The following is a 13712-nucleotide window of genomic DNA, read 5'->3' on the forward strand; positions in this document are numbered from 1 at the left end:
TCTGGGACCACCTTGAACTTGAGCTGAGTCAGACCAGGCATTTTCCAGAGATGCAGTAGCACTGAACTACAGGGCACTTTCCCTGTGTTGTCCCCTCAGAAACTTTTGTTGGTGAGTGGGGTCTGCAGTCAGACAGATGTCTGCCCCAGCCCACTGCTGTGCCTGCTGGAGTGTGTGGTTATCTTCCCTTTCCTCTGGGGAAGGAGTCACTTTAGCATGGTGCTGGCCCCTGTTGGGGCTACTTCCACAGCTCCAGTCTTTTGACCCTGTTTTGGATGGGCTCTGGCCAAGGCAGTATTGGAGGGTGCAGGTCTGCAGGAGAACATGGGGGTGGGGCACGCTGTTAGCAAGCTGGTGGAGAGTGTTGGTACCATGCTCTTCCTCATAGGTGTTCACATATCTAGGCTGGGGTGCAGGAGAAGGAAATGGGCCCATCAGTTCTTTTGTTCTTTGAGAAGTCTCCTAAGGCACATGCTATGAGATTAGTAAACAAATCTCCCTCCTCTATACCTTAGGTATTTTTCAAACTATTGGTTCTATGCTGTATCTCCATGGGGTTGTTTGTTGTGTTGTCTCTTTAAGGGTAAGGACTCAGTTTCAGTTTCCTATCACCTTTCCAGCTCTCCCAGAGCCAAGCCTGCTGATTTTTAAAGTTCTAGGTGTTAAGTCCCACTGATTGTTGGGCCCCTTTGGTTTTCAAAGCCAAATGTTATGGGGATTCTTCTTCCTATGCAGGCTCCCTATGCCTGGGTTACCTGGTGTGAGAGTCCCTTCCTTCCAAGGACACATCCCTTCCTTCCAAGGACAGCCTGACGGGTGTGTTTAGTTCCCATCCTCCTCTTTGCCTTTCCTACTCCCCTTCAGTGTGGCCTCTTCTCTACATTTAGCTGTGGACCATCTGTACTTCCAATCTTTGTTTTCTGGGTTATTTACACTTATGTGGCTGTTATCTGGTTGTGTCTATGGGATGAAGTGAGCTTAGGATCCTCTTACTCCACCATCTTCCCCAGAAATCTAGATTAACACCTTTATAATCAAGAAAAGCATTTTCTTGAGTGATTTTACCGGATCTTGTTCTTCCATTGAATGATCTAACACAACTCGGGACCCTGATTACAGTCCTGTGGCTACTTTTCAAGCTAACTTAAGTGTGGTCAAGACTGAATCTCTCCCCTTCAAATGATGACATTCTCATTATTGCAAATATTGTTTTGGTTATACCTCTAGTTTGTCCTATAAAACAACTTTTAAATTTTTGTTCATTATTTCTTTTTTTTTTCTTTTTTTTAATTTTTTTTTTTCAACGTTTATTTATTTTTGGGACAGAGAGAGACAGAGCATGAACGGGGGAGGGGCAGAGAGAGAGAGAGACACAGAATCAGAAACAGGCTCCAGGCTCTGAGCCATCAGCCCAGAGCCTGATGCGAGCCTGACGCGGGGCTCGAACTCACGGACCGCGAGATCGTGACCTGGCTGAAGTCGGACGCTCAACCGACTGCGCCACCCAGGCGCCCCTTGTTCATTATTTCTTACTATGTTCCCTTTCTATCAAGGCTCATTTCCTTTCAGCGGATGTCCCTGGCAAGCTTTAGCATCATTATTAGGTAATCTCTAAAACCTCAGAACTACCCATAATTTATTCCACCTGTACTCTTTGCTAAGTGCTTGGCTTTATGTCAGACAATGTTAATATTTCCATACATTTCTATGAGGCACATATGTTATTCACCTAATTCTAATGTTTATTACATGGGTAGGGCAAGTATTATCAAATTGTGTTTTATTTATTTTTTTATTGTATCCTGGCTCTCAGTCTCCCATAAACATATATCATATTGCTTTAATTATAGTAGATAATCAGTAAATGATTGATGATGATGATGACACAAAATACTTTATATAAATCAGAGTCTTTAGCACGTTACATAACATTAATATTATGCAGTGAAAATTATATCCTTTAAAAAATGGGAAAATGGATGCAGAAAAAGCAAGTGACTAATGTAATGTTATCCAATAAATTAATGGTTATGCTGTCTTCCCACACCTACAGGAATGTTTCTCTTTTATTTATCTATTTATCTACTTATTTATTTTTGAGCTATTTAAAAAAAAGCATTTTATTTATTTAAATTCAAGTTAGTGAACATACAGTGTAGTAATGCTTTCAGGAATAGAACCCAGTGATTCATCACTGACATACAACACCCAGTGCTCATCTTAATAAGTGCCCTCTTTAATTCCCATCACCAACTTAGCCCATCCTCCCTGCCCACCTCCCCTTCAGCAGTCCTGTTTGTTTTTTGTATTTAAGAGTTTCTCATGGTTTGCCTCCCTCTCTGTTTTTATCTCATTTTTCCTTCCCTTTCCTATGTTCATCTGTTATGTTTTTTTAATTCTACTCATGAGTGAACATATGAGTGAAATCATATGATATTTTTCTTTCTCTGACTTATTTCGCTTAGCATAATACACTCTAGTTCCATTCACATTGTTGCAAATGGCAAGATTTCATTATTTTTCATCAATGAGTAATATTCCATCATCCCTCTCTCTCTCTCTCTCTCTCTACCTCCCCCCCCCCATATATATGTATATAATGTATATATCCTCCACACACATCATTTTTATTCATTCATCAGTTGATGAACATCATTTGGGTCCTTTTCATAATTTGACTATTGTTGATAGTGCTGCTGTAAACATTGGGGTGCATGTGCCCCTTTGATTCAGCAGTTTTGTATCCTTTGGATAAATACCTAGTAGTGAAATTGCTAGCTTGTAGGTCTGTATTTTTAGTTTCTTGATGAACCTCCATACTGTTTTCCAGAGTGGCTGGAAATTCCAGTTTGCATTATCACCAACAGTGCAAAAGTGTTCCTCTTTCTCCACATCCTAACCAACATCTGTTGTTTCCTCAGTTGTTAATTTTAGCCATTCTGACAGGCATGAGGTGGTATCTCATTGTGGTTTTGATTTGTATTTTCCTGATGATGAACAATGTTGAGTATCTTTTCATGTGTCTGTTGGCCATCTGGATGTCTTCTTTGGAAAAATGTCAATTCATGTCTTTTGCCCATTTCTCCAATGGATTATTTTTTATTAGGTGTTCAGTTTGATAAGTTCTTTATAGATTTTGGATACTAACCCTTCATCTGATATGTTGTTCCCAAATATCTTTTACCATTCTGTCAGTTGCCTTTTAGTTTTGTTGATTGTTTCCTTTTTTTGGGTGGAAGCTTTTTATCTTGATGAGGTCCCAGTAGTTCATTTTTGTTTTATTTCCATTGCCACTGGAGATGTGTCTACTTAGAAGTTGTTATGGCTGAAGTCAGAGAGGTTGCTGCCTGCTGTCTCCTCTATAACTTTGATGGTTTGCTGGCTTACATTTAGGTCTTTCATCCATTTTGAGTTTATTTTTGTGTATGGTGTAAGAAAGTGGTCCAGTTTCATTTTTCTGCACGTCCCTGTCCAGTTTTCCCAGAACCATTTGCTTAATAGACTTTCATTTTTTCCATTGGATATTGTTTTCTGCTTTGTTGAAGATTAGTTGGCCATACATCTGTGGGTCCATTTCTGGGTTCTCTATTTTGTTCTATTGATCTATGTGTCTGTATTTGTGCTAGTGCCATATTGTCTTGATGATTACAGCTTTGTAATATAGCTTGAAGTCTGGAATTGTCCTGCCTCCAGCTTTGGTTTCATTTTTCAACGTTACTTTGACTATTCAGGGTCTTTGTGGTTCCATGCAAATTTTAGGATTGTTTATTCTAGCTCTGTGAAGAATGCTGGTGTTATTTTTTTTAATGTTTATTTATTTTTGAGACAGAGAGCAAGCATGAGCGGGGGAGGGGCAGAGAGAGAGGGAGAGAGAGAATTCAAAGCATGCTCCATACTGTCAGTGCAAAGCCCAACATGGAGCTCAAACCCATGAACTGTGAGATCATGACCTGAGCTGAAGTTGGATTCTTAACCTACTGAGCCACCCAGGTGCCCCATGCTGCTGTTATTTTGATAGGGTTGTGTAGAATGTGTATATGCTTTGGGTAGTATAGATATTTTAACATGATTTGTTCTTCCAATCCATGAGCATGGAATGTTTTTCCATTTCTTTTTTTCTTCTTCATTTTCTTTCATAAGCTTTCTATAGTTTTCAACAAACAGATCTTTGACCTCTTTGATTAGGTTTGTTTCTAGGTATCTTATGGTTTTGATGCAATTGTAAATGGGATAGAATCCTTGATTTTTCTTTTTGCTACTTCATTTCTGGTGTATAGAAATGCAACTGATTTCTGTATATTGATTTTATATCCAGTGACTTTGCTGGATTCATATATCAGTTCTAGCAGTTTTTTGGTAGAATCTTTCAGGTTTTCCATGTAGATTATCATGTAATCTGCAAAGAGTGAAAGTTTGACTTCTTCTTTGCCAATTTGTATGCCTTTTATTTCTTTTTATTGTCTGATTGCTGAGGCTAGGACTTCTATTTTAAATAACAGTACTATTTTACAGTACAATTTTACAGTACTATTTTAAATAACAGTGGTGAGAGTGGATATCCCTGTTGTGTTCCTGACTTCAGGGGGGAAAGCTCTCAGTTTTTCCCATTGAGGATGATATTAGCTGTGGGCCTTTCATATATGACCCTTATGATATTGAGGTTGTTACATCTACCCCTATTTTCTTGTGGGTTTTTATCAAGAAAGGATGCTGTGTTTTGTCAAATGCTTTTTTTCTGCATCTATTGAGGATCATATGGTTCTTATCCTCTTTTTTATTAATGTGGTGTATCACATTGATTGATTTGTGAATATTGAATCAGCTTGCATCTCAGGAATAAATCCTATTTGATCATGGGGAATATATCTTTCAATGTACTGTTGAATTTGATTTGCTAGTATCTTATTGAGGATTTTTGCATCCAAGTTCATCAGGGATATATGCCTGTAATTCTCCTTTTTATTGGGTCTTTGCCTGGTTTTGGAATCAAGGTAATGCTGTGTTTAAGAGTTTGGAAGTTCTCCTTCCATTTCTATTTTTTTGGAATAGGTTGAGAAGAATAGTATTAACTCCCCTTTAAATGTCTGGTAGAATTCCCCTGGAAAGCCATCTGGCCTGGACTCTTGTTTCTTGGAACTTTTTGATAACTGATTTGATTTCTTTGCTGGTTATGGGCCTGTTCAAATTTTCTACTTCTTCCTGTTTCAGTTTTGATAGTGTGTGAGTTTCTAGGAATTTGTCCATTTCTTCCAGATTGTCCAGTTTGTTGGCATATAATTTTTCATAGTATTCTCTTATAATTGTTGGTTTTTCTGTGGTGTTCTGTGGTGTTCTTTCATTTGTGATTTATCTGGCTTTTTGAGAAATTTGGCTACAGGTTTATCAATTTGTTTGTTCTTTCAAAAAAACCAGTTTATAGTTTTATTGATATGTTCTACTGTTTTTGTTTTTAGTTAGTTTGTTTCTATATAGTTTATTTCTGCTCTAATCTTTATTGTTTTCCTTCTTCTGCTGGCTTTAGACTTTGTTTGCTGCTTCTTTCCTAGCTCCTTTATGTGTAAGGTTAGATTGTGTATTTGGGACCGTTCTTGCTTCTTGAAATAAGCCTGAATTGCAATGTACTTTCCTCTTAGGACTGCTTTTTCTGCATCCCATAGGGTTTGGACTATCGTGTTTTCATTTTCATTTGCTTACACGTATTTTTCTTATTTCTTCTTTAATTTCTTGGTTAACCAATTAAGATGTTCTTTAACCTCTATGTATTTGAGGGCTTTCCAAATATTTTTTTGTGGTTGATTTCAAGTTTCATAGCATTGTGTTCTGAAAATATGCATGGTATGATCTGAATCTTTTTGTATCTGTTGAGCGCTGATTTGTGATTTAATATGTGATCTATTCTGGAGAATGTTCCATGTGTACTCGAGAAGAATGTGTATTCTGATGCTTTAGGATGAAATGTTCTTTATATATCTGTTAAGTCCATCTAATCCAGTATGTCATTCAAAGCCATTGTTCTCTTGTTGATTTTCTGCTTAGTTGCTGTCCATTGTTGTAAGTGGGGTGTTAAAGTCTCCTACAATAATGATATAATTATCATGAGTTTCTTTATGTTTGTTATTAATTGACTTATATATTTGGGTACTTTCCATTTGGGGACATAAATATTTCTAATTGTTAGATCTTCTTGTTGGATAGGCTTCTTAATTATTATATAATGCTCTTCTTCTTCTCTTGTTACAATCTTTATTTTAAAATCTAGTTTGCCTGATAAAAGTATGGCTACTCTGGCTTTGTCCATCCCCTTACTTTCAGTATGTAGGTGTCCTTAGGTGTAAAATGAGTCTCTTGTAGGCAGCATATAGATGGATCTTGTTGGTTTTTTTTTTTTTAATCCATTCTGACACCATATGTTTTTTGATTAGAGCATTTAGTTCATTTACATTCAGAGTGATTATTGAAAGATATTAATTTATTGCCATTGTATTGCCTTGTAGAGTTGGTGTTTCTGGTGATGTTCTCTGGTCTTCCATAGTCTTTGTTGCTTTTGTATTCTTTTTTTTTTTTTTCTCTCCACTCAGAGAGTCCCGTTAAAATTTTTTGCAGGGCTGGTTTTGTGGTCACAGACTCCTTTAGTTTTTGTTTTTCTGGGAAAGTCTTTATCTGTTCTATTCTGAATGAGCAGCCTTGCTGGATAAAGGATTCTTGGCTGCATATTTTTCCCATTCAGCACACTGACTATTTCCTGCCCCTCCCTTCAGGCCTGCCAAGTTTCAGTGGACAAGTCTGTTACTCACCTTATGTGTCTACCTTTGTAGACCAAGGACCTTTTGTCCCTAACTGCTCTCAGAATTCTCTATTTATCTTTGTATTTTTGCCAGTTTCACCATGATGTGTCATGGTGTTGATTTGTTTTTGTTGATTTTCAAGGGAGTTCTCTGCACCTCTTAGAGTTGAGAGCCTGTTTCCTTCCTCAGATTAGGGAAGATTAGGGAAGTTCTCAGCCATACCTCCCCCTTTTTTTTAATTCCCCCTAAAAAATGTAAGTTCTACAAGGCCAGGAATTTTTATCTTTTTTTTTTTTCTTTCTTGTTTTGGCTAAGAATAGAGACTGGCACACAGCAGATGCTAAATAATGATTGATAAAATGTGTGAGTAAACGTATTATGGCACTTTGGCTATTATTTTGTCTCATGGAATCCAAAGTAGGACAATTATATATCAAAATATGCTCATCGATGTGAAAATTACTGTGTGTAAACTTACTGTGTAAATTCAAGGAAAAAACGGAAGGAACTCATAATAGGTGTTTGAAAATTTTAGCATTAATGTCATAATTCAGAGAAACATAGGCCATTTATATTAGTTGGGCTAGTTATATTCACAATTTCCTGGATAATTTAAAAATAATTTAAAAATGAGGTAGAGACCTTTTTATCTGATGCTGTTGTTGGTCATGTCACCGCAAAAAACTATGCTCAGACTTATAAATGCACACCTTTGGTCAGGATTACAGACATTTGTTATCTGCATAAACCTTTTATACCAAATATTGATGTCAGTAATGTAAAAGCACTATAATTTTAGGGGTTAAAATTCATTGAAATATTCCTAGTGTCAATGCCAAATGTTATGGCTCAACTTCCCAGTTTTATTGAGAAATAACTGACATACATCACTGTATAAGTTTAAGGTGCATAGCATGTGGTTTAATTTACATATATTGTGAAATGATTACCACAATAAGTTCAGCTAACATCCATCTTCTCATGTAGACACAATAAAAAGAAAGAATAAAGGAAAAACATGTATCCCCACCCCCACCTCTGTGAACCAAAAGACTGATCTCTTTTCCTATGAGTTTGTTTTAGGTTTCACATATAAATGAGACCATACAGTATTTGCCTGTATCTGTCTAATTTATTTTACTTAGCATAATGCCTTCAAAGTCTATTGATATTGTCACAAATGGCAAGACTCCTCTTTTTGCAATGGCTGAATAATATTCTGTTGTATGTGTATATACCACAACTTCTTTATCCAATCAACCACCAGTGGATTCTTAGGTCGTTTCTATAATTTGGCTGTTGTAAATAATGCTGCATGAACATGGAGGTGCAGATATCTTTTTGATTTGGTGTTTTCATTTCCTTTGGATATATTCCCAGAAGTGGAATTGCTGGATCATATAGTTCTATATATAATGTTTTGAAAATCCTCCATACTGTTTTCTATAGTGGCTGTATCAATTTACATTCCCACCATCAGCATATAAGGGTTCTCTTTTCTCCACATCCTTGTCAGCATTTATCTCTTGTCTTTTTAATGATGGCCATTCTAATAGGTATGATATGATATGATATCTTTTTGTGGTTTTGATTTTCATTTCTCTAATGACTAATAATGTTGAGAATTTTTTCATATTTCTGTTGACCTTTTATATATTGTTTTTGAAGAAATGTCTATTTAGGACCTTTGACTATTTTTCAATTGGATTATTATTTTCTTCGTATTGAGTTGTATGAGTTCTTTATATATTTTAGGTACTAACTCATCAGATATATGGTTTTTCAAATATTTTTTCTCATTACATAGGTTTCCTTTTCACTATGTTGATGGGGTTTTTTGCTGTGTGGAAGCTTTCTAGTTTTATATAGTCCCATTTGTTTATTTCTGATTTTGTTGCTTATGCTTTAGGTGTCATATCCGAAAAATCACTACAAAGACCCATGTAAAAGAACTTTGTTCCTATATTTTCTTCTAGGAATTTCGTGATTTTAGGTCTTACATTTAAGTATTTAATCCATTTCAAGTTAATTAAAAACACATTTATTTATTTATTTATTTTGAGAAATAGAGAGAGAACTGGTGAGGGGCAGAGAGAGAAGGAGAGAGAGAATCCCAAGCCAGCTCTTTGCTGCCAGCGAAGAGCCTAACGTGGGACTCAATTCCATGAACTGTGAGATCATGGCCTAGGCTCAAATCAAGAAATGGGCAGAAGACACGAATAGACACTTCTCTAAAGAAGACAGCCAGATGGCCAACAGGCACATGAAAAGATGCTCAACGTCACTCCTCATCAAAACCACACTGAGATATCACCTCACGCCAGTCAGTGTGGCTAGAATGAATGAATCAGGAGACTATAGATGCTGGAGAGGATGTGGACAAATGGGAACCCTCTTGCACTGTTGGTGGGAATGCAAACTGGTGCAGCCACTCTGGAGAACAGTATGGAGGTTCCTCAAAAAATTAAAAATAGATCTACCCTATGACCCAGCAATAGCACTGCTAGGAATTTACCCAAGGGATACAGGAGTGCTGATGCATAAGGGCACTTGTACCCCAATGTTTATAGCAGCACTTTCAACAATAGCCAAATTATGGAAAGAGCTTAAGTGTCCATCAACTGATGAATGGATAAAGAAGATGTGGTTTATATATACAATGGAATACTACTTGGCAATGAGAAAGAATGAAATATGGCCTTTTGTAGCAACGTGGATGGAACTGGAGAGTGTTATGCTAAGTGAAGTAAGTCATACAGAGAAAGACCAATACCATATGTTTTCACTGTTATGTGGATTCTGAGAAATTTAACAGAAGACCATGGGGGAGGGGAAGGAAAAAAAAAGTTAGAGAGGGAGGGAGCCAAATCATAAGAGACTCTTAAAAACTGAGAATAAACTGAGGGTTGATGGGGGGTGGGAGGAAAGGGAAAGTGGGTGATGGGCATCGAAGAGGGCACCTGTTGGGATGAGCACTGGGTGTTGTATGGAAACCAATTTGACAATAAATTTCATATTAAAAAAAAAGAGTCAGATGCTCAACTTACTGAGCCACCCAAGCACCCCATCAAGTTACTATTTGCAAGTGGTATAAGATATGGGTCCAGTTTAATTTTTTTACATGTGAATATCCAATTATACCAGCACCATTATTGAAGAGAATTGAGTATTTTTTTTTAAAAGACAGAGACAGCTCAACCAACTGAGGCACCCAGGCACCCCATCAAGTTAATTTTTGTAAGTGGTGGAAGATATGAGTCTAGTTTATTCCTTTACATGTTAATATCCAGTTATCCCAGCACCATTATTGAAGAGAATTGAGTATTATTACTGTTTTTTTTTTTTTTTTAGGAGAGAGAGACTGAGAGCAGAGAGGTAGGGCTCAATCCCACAACCCTGGGGTTGAGCTGAGCTGAAGTGAAGAGTTGGATGTTCAACCAACTTAGCCACCTAGGCATTTCCCCATTGAGTACTCTTGATTCCCTTGTCAAATATTAGTTGATTGTATATGTTTGGGTTTATTTTTGGGCTACTGATTCTGTTCCGTTGGCCTATTTGGGTCTGTTTTATGCCAGTAGTATACAGTTTTGGTGACTATACCTTTATAGTATAGCTTGAAATCAGGAAGTGTGATGCTTCCTCCTTTGTTCTTCTTTCTTAGAATTTATTTGGCTTTCTAGGGTCTTTTATGGTGCCATATAAATTTTAGGAGCATTTTGTCTACTTCTGTAAAAAATGCCATTGGAATATTGATGTGGATTGCACTGAATCTATAGATGGCTTTCAGTAGTATTGACATTTTAACAATATTAATACTTTAAATCCATGAACACAGGATACCTTTCCATTTACTTGTGTTTTCTTCAGTTTACTTCATCAATGTCTCGTAGACATTGTCTTGTAGAGATCTTTTATCTCCTTAAATTTATTACTAAGTGTTTTATTGTATTTGATGATGTTGTAAATAGGATCAATTTCTTTATTGCTTTTTCAGAAATTTTATTTCTATGTGTAGAAATTGTTGATTGTTGATTGTTGTATGTTAATTTTATATTTCACAACTTTACTGAATTCATTAATTAGGTTTAACAGATTTTTTTTTGTTTTTCTCTTGTTTTTGTTTTCTTTTTCGGCTGAATCTTTAGGATTTTCTATATATAAAGTCATGTAATGTGCGAATCAAGGCAACTTTACTTTTTCCTTTCTAATTCTGATATCTTTTCTGGCCTAATTTCTGCAGCTAGAAGTTCCAGTACTATGTTGAATAGTAGTTGTGAGAGTGGACACCCTTGTCTCATTTCCATCTTAAAGTTTTCATCCCTTTACTATTGAGTAGGATGTTAGCTATGGGCTTGTCATATATGGCCTTTTTAAAAAATATATAATTTATCGTCAAATTGGCTAACATACAGTGTGTACAGTGTGCTCTTGGTTTTGGAGGTAGATTCCCATGGTTCATTGCTTACATACAACACCAAGTGCTCATCCCAACAAATGTCCTCCTCAATTTTCATCACCCATTCCCCGCTCCCCCATAAACCCTCAGGTTGTTCTCTGTATTTAAGAGTCTCTTATGGTTTGCCTCCCTCTCTGTTTGAAACTATTTTTCCCCCTTCCCTTCCCTCATGGTCTTCTGTTAAGTTTCTCAAATTCCACATATGAGGGAAAATGTATGATATCTGTCTTACTCTAACTGACTTATTTCACTTAACATAATACCCTCCAGTTCTGTCCACGTTGTTGCAAATGGCCAGATTTCATGCTTTCTCATTGGCAAGTAGTATTCCATTGTAGATATAAACCACATCTTCTTTATCCATTCATCACGATGTACATTTGGGCTCTTTCCATAATTTGGCTGGTGTTAATAGCGCTGCTGTAAACTTGGTGTGCATGTGCCCCTATGCATCAGCACTCCTGTATCCTTTGAATAAATTCCTAAAAGTGTTATTGCTGGTTTGTAGGATAATTCTATTTTTAATTTTTTGAGGAACCTCCACATTGTTTTCCAGAGCAGCTGCACCAGTTTGTATTCCCACCATCAGTGCAAGAGCATTCCCATTTCTCCACATCCTCACCAACATCTGTTGTTACCTCAGTTGTTAATTTTAGTCACTCTGACCCAGTGTGAGGTAGTATCTCAGTGTGGTTTTGATTTATATTTCCCTGATGATGACCTATGTTGAGCATCTTTTTATGTGTCTGTTGGCCATTTGGATGTCTTCTTTGGAGAAGTGTCTATTCATATCTTCTGCCCATTTCTTCACTGGATTCTTTGTTTTTTTGGGTGTGGAGTTTGGTGAGGTCTTTATTGATTTTAGACACTAGCCCTTTATCTGATATGTCACTTGCAAATATCTTTTCCCATTCCATCGGTTGCCTTTTAGTTTTGTTGATTATTTCCTTTGCAGTGCAGAAGCTTTTTATCTTCATGAGGTCCCAATAGGTCATTTTTGCTTTTAATTCCCTTACCTTTGGAGATGTGTCAAGTTAAGAAATTGCTGTGGCTGAGGTCAGAGAGGTTTTTTCCTGCTTTCTCCTCTAGGGTTTTTTTCTAAATTTAATTTTTTCATTTTTTAAAATTTACATCCAAATTAGTTAGCATATAGTGAAACAATGATTTCAGGACTAGATTCCTTAATGCCCCTTACCCATTTAGCCCATCCCCCCTCCCACAACCTCTCCACTAACCCTCATTGTGTTCTCCATATTTATGAGTCTCGTCTGTTTTGTCCCCCTCCCTATTTTTATTATTTTTGTTTCTCTTCCTTTATGTTCATCTGGTTTGTCTCTTAAAGTCCTCATATGAGTGAAGTCAGATGATTTTTGTCTTTCTCTGACTGACTAATTTCCCTTAGGATAATACTCTCCAGTTCCATCCACATAGTTGCCAATGGCAAGATTTCATTCTTTCTGATTGACAAGTAATACTCTATTGTATATATATACCACTTCTTCTCTATCCATTCATCCATTGATGGATATTTGAGCTCTTTCCATACTCTGGCTCTTGTTGATAGTGCTGCTATAAACATGGGGGTGCATGTGTCCCTTCGAAACAGCACACCTGTATCCTGTGATAAATGCCTAGTAGTACAATTGCTGGAGGTTTTTTGAGGAACCTCCATACTGTTTTCCAGAGTGGCTGCACCAGCTTGCATTGCCACCAGCAGTGCAAAAGAGATCCTCTTTCTCTGCATCCTCGCCAACATCTGTTGTTGCCTGAGTTGTTAATGTTGGCCATTCTGACAGGAGTAAGGTGGTATCTCATTGTGGTTTTGATTTGTATTTTCCTGGTGATGAGTGATGTTGAGCATTTTCTCATGTGTCGGTTGGCCATCTGGATGTCTTCTTTGGAGAAGTGTCTATTCATGTCTTTTGCCCCTTTCTTCACTGGATTATTTGTTTTTTGGGTGTTGAGGTTGATAAGTTCTTTATAGATTTTGGATACTAACCCTTTATCTGATATGTCATTTGCAAATATCTTCTCCCATTCTGTCGGTTGCCTTTTAGTTTTGCTGATTGTTTCCTTTGCTGTGCAGAAGCTTTTTATTTTGATGAGGTCCCAGTAGTTCATTTTTGCTTTTGTTTCCCTTGCCTCCGGAGACGTGTTGAGTAAGAAGTTGCTGCGGGCAAGGTCAAAAGGTTTTTGCCTGCTTTTTCCTCAAGGATTTTGATGGCTTCCTGTCTTACGTTGAGGCGTTTCATCCACTTTGAGTTTATTTTTGTGTATGGTGTAAGAAAGTGGTCCAGAATCATTCTTATGCATGTTGATGTCCAGTTTTTCCAGCACCACTTGCTGAAGAGACTGTCTTTATTCTATTGGATATTCTTTCCTGCTTTGTCAAAGTTTAGTTGGCCATACGTTTGTGGGTCCATTTCTGGCTTCTCCATTCTGTTCCATTGATCTGCGTGTCTGTTCTTGTG

This window comes from Puma concolor, chromosome B2 (genome assembly GCF_028749965.1).
Source record: "Puma concolor isolate L17-30 chromosome B2, mPumCon1.1.hap2, whole genome shotgun sequence".
Lineage (NCBI taxonomy): Eukaryota > Metazoa > Chordata > Mammalia > Carnivora > Felidae > Puma > Puma concolor.